We start from the raw sequence: 4,203 nt of genomic DNA on the forward strand, positions 1-4,203 counted from the left end.
GCTCTGGTCTCCGTATATTTTCGATTTTTATTTGATGTAAACGTAGTAGGTTGCTATCAGGTCTTTGACTGAGGAACTAATTTCGAGGCCATTGCTTTCCATGTAAAGCAGGCGATTGTTTGAGTAGTTGCTGATTTTGGTCAGAAAAAGCCTTTATTCTACGATCACGTCCAAGATCAACAGGTTCTTCAAAATGAAGGCCGCGTTAAATTTGCTCTCATCATCTTAGAAATGTGAAAGGAGACTATTGAACGCGATTTAATTATTTGTTTACGGATCCTAACCTCTCAGAGTCTTCAAGACAGCTATGTTAGAATGATCTGTACCAGTCAGCGACTATCTTTATGGAATTGACCAATCTCCATGAGTGCAGGCAATCCGGGCCCTCTCGAATTCTGTTGTGGAGCTTACTCCTCCGCAACAATTGGACAGCCAAGTGAACATTAGTATAATTATTATTGAGTAATCAAATTGTAAATAAATCGATAGTTTTATAGTCACTTTATAGATAAAAAGTAAGACAGCCTAAAGATATCATTCTAAATGGTTATGGCCCAGCTATCTTTCGATCGCGCTCTTTCTTCTTTTTATTGTGCCCACCCTCGAACCAGGGTGCGCAAAATCTCCTTCTTTGTTGCCTATTTGCGGAAAGCATTAGCAGACGGGGATGAACCTGAGGATGAGGCCATTTAATAGAGAAAGAGATCCTATCGCAATCTAATATAACTATAAACTGTACTGATATTGCCCATTGGGCTGGATGCAACCCGAAGTAACTGTAGACTCCGAATGCCATTCCTGTAAAAGTTACCAGCAGAAGCTGAAGTACAAAAATGATCACGACGATACCAATGAACATCATGTTGCTCGAGATGTTATTGAAGATATTTTTCTATGTTTAAATACAATCGTACCTCGTCGTGGATTTTGCGTGCATTCATGAAGTTGAAGACTTGCATGAGAACGAAGGTGTTGAAGATGAATGTCATGTGCCTTGAATAGATGCCTGTCTTTTTATAGATATGCTGATAATTGTCTTACCCAGTCACTGCCAGTAAAGTTCCTGAACGAACTGTTCCTATCTCAGTATACTTGTATATGCTCTGGAATCCTTCGGTTTGGTCATATGCATCCGGATATTCTGGTAGGAATTTATCGGTCACAAATAGCAAGATTATCAAGACAATAATTTGGAAGAATGCTTGTCCTAAGATGTGCTTGAACATTGTTTTGGAAATGATGTAGTCATCTCTTTTGTGGGGATGCCTGTTCAGTAGCTATTATGTAGGGGGCTCAGTTGCCAGAGCTAGAGAACCAAGGGTGTCCATAATCAAGTTAAGCCAAAGCATCTGAATCGGCTTAAGAATCTACTGCTTAAAAGCCAGAGCTCCAAATAGAGTGATTCCAACAGCGACGATGTTCACAGTTAGCTGGAATTGCAGGAATTTTCTGACTGAATCATAAATGTTTCTTCCCCAAAGCACGGCTTTCACAATTGAATCAAAGTTATCGTTGAGAAGAATGATGGCTGAAGCTTATTTAGCGACTTAAGTGCCTGCAATGCCCATAGCGAATCCTACATCAGCCTTTTTTAAGGCCGGAGCATCATTTGTGCCATCACCTGTTACTGCAACAATATTGTCGAGTTCTTTGAGACCAGTAACCAAGGCGTATTTATCCTCAGGGCGAGATCGAGCCAAGACCAGTAATCTATCTGAAATCTTTTTGAACTATTCTTGATTCTTGACAATATCTATGCGAACGTCCTATGAGTTCATTTTTCTCTTTTCTGCTTATTTAGAATTCTTGGGGCAATCACAAATGAAGGTCATGCACTTCTTGCAAACCACTCCTCCAACCCTCTCGTTGAACTATTTGCCTTACATCACAAGGGCTTCGGTATCGTTTGGGTCAATAATGCCGATTTCTTCAGCAATTGCTTTTGCAGTAATTAAGTTATCTCCTGTGACCATTCGGACGGTGATGCCAGCTTTTTTGCACTTTCTAATGGCTTCTGGTACTTCCTATCGATGAATATCTTTAACTCCGATGATAATGAGCAAAATAAAGCCTGACTTTTAAAACTATTGTATTCCCTTTTAGTCGCAAATATCCACATCTTCGTTGGCGCCGATTTCCTTGTAGGCTAAGCAGAGGGTCCTGAGGGACTTTTTTGCCATATTGTAGATAGTGTCTTTCATATTTTGCATAAGATTTGGATCAATTGGATTGATCTGACCATTTTTCGAGTTGATCCAAGTGGAGCAGGACTATAAAACAATTTATGAGGCCCCTTTCAACAAAGCGATTCTTTTCCCGTTATGTTCGATTATCGTACTCATTCTCTTTTTCTCAGAATTAAATGGAAACTTTCTTTCCACTTTGGTTTGGCTAATGATATCAGTGTATTCAATTTGCATTTTCCTCAAAAACTTGAGAATGGCGACTTCAGTTGCGGAACCTTTTTCTTGCAATGTATCCGTTTTGAGTTGAGCTCCTCCATTGACTGCACATGAAACTTTAATGAGGCTGATGAATTATTCATTATGGAAATAGGTGTTTAATGAGAGCTTTTCCTCGTGAACTTGAATGGCAACAAGGCTTTAATTCCAAAAGGTTGTCAGAGTCATTTAATTTTTGGTGAGAGTACCTGTTTTGTCTGAGCAAATGTTATTTGCGCCTCCCATTGTTTCACAAGCGGCTAACTTCCTGACGAGATTATTGTCCAAGAGCATCTTTTTTACGGAAAAGGCCAAAGATAGGGTGACAGCAAGAGGCAATCCTTCAGGAATCGCAACTACAACAACAGTCAGCGCCAGAATAAAATAATGAATCAATTATTTCACGTCGTTGGCACTATCCCATTATTTTGAAGCCCCTTTCTCAATTCCGAATCTGATGAGGAGGACAATCAGAATGAGAATAGCAGAATACAATCCGAATTTTCCGATATCTTCTGAAATTTTTTGGAGTTTGTTTTGCAGAGGAGTGGGTCCATCTTCATCCTTAGCGAGGGTTTCTCTAATTTTTCCGAGGCAGGAGACTTCTCCGACAACAATGATCACCATTTTTCCTTCTCCGGTTAAGACATTGGTCCCTGAAAGCATGATTGGGCTCGGCACGGTATGATTGTTGGATTTGTTTTTCATATTCTTGGAGATCACATCGTTTTTCTTATCGATGCAAGCAGATAAAATGTTTTTCTTGATGGGCTTGCTCTCTCCTGTCATTGCGCTTTCGTCACATTGAACTTAATTGCACTCGATGAGAAACCCGTCAGCTGGTACTTCCATTCCTCCAACAATCTTGATGACATCTCCAACCTGAACAAAGTCCTGATGTATTTCCTTATACTACCCTTTCCTTAGGACTGTCACGAGCTTCTTATTCTATTTTTCTTCATTCAACTTCATGAATTGCCTTTCTTTTTGATAGTCATTAATTGCAGTGACCATAGTACAGACGAACACAGCTACAAGAATGGCGAACCCCTCAATCCAAGCAGTCTTTCTTTTCTCCTCATCTGAAGTGGCAACTTCTACCACCATGGTAATGAGGGCAGCAACGATCAAGATTCTCATCGTACAGTCTTCTAAGGCTTCACATATCAGTTCAAAGAATCCAGGAGGCACCTTGACTGGCTTTTCATTTGAGCCATAGAAGGCTTTCCTTTCATTGATGTCCTCGTCATCTCCATAGATTCCGTTTTTAAAATCGGAATTGATCCCTTAGTTAGCAAAAATATACCGGAAGCAAGCCAGTCCAAAGGAACTCTTTTAGATTAGAGATGCTAAACCTCCTCACAGAATGTGCGACTCTGCGCCATCGTGACGATTTCTGCTAAATCTTCTTTAGAAATAGAAAAACTCATTTAAATATTATAGCCATAGAATATATTTGATTAGCTTTATATTGAGTCAATGAGCTTCGAAGATCACCAAAAAATACAGCCTGATAAAAATTTTTCGATTCTTTAGGCGATATTTTTCATAACTATACATAATTTTTTCTTAAGGCCCTCACTTTGAATGCAAAAGTCCTCATTTTATTTATGCTCTGCATTAGCTTACACTTTGTGTTATTGTCATAGAAAACTTCACACATATGCCATAAATGCTCTCATACAGTTGTTTTTGGTTGGAAAGAAATCTAATTTCCTTGATTGATAGCAGCTATTTCAATAAAAAAGGATAGGCCTGCAGA

At 39.3% G+C, this 4,203-nt stretch overlaps 2 pseudogenes; both read right to left on the reverse strand.

Moving 5' to 3' along the window:
• Window positions 1-826: 826 nt before the first annotated feature.
• LOC148298965 (plasma membrane calcium-transporting ATPase 1-like) lies at window positions 827-2,180 on the reverse strand (annotated as a pseudogene).
• Window positions 2,181-2,864: 684 nt separating this feature from the next.
• On the reverse strand, window positions 2,865-3,826 carry LOC148298966 (uncharacterized; annotated as a pseudogene).
• Between the last annotated feature and the right edge of the window lie 377 nt (window positions 3,827-4,203).

The sequence above is a fragment of the Brachycentrus maculatus genome, unplaced genomic scaffold (genome assembly GCF_059751285.1).
Source record: "Brachycentrus maculatus isolate JH-2025_06_01 unplaced genomic scaffold, ASM5975128v1 h1tg001473l, whole genome shotgun sequence".
Classification (NCBI taxonomy): domain Eukaryota; kingdom Metazoa; phylum Arthropoda; class Insecta; order Trichoptera; family Brachycentridae; genus Brachycentrus; species Brachycentrus maculatus.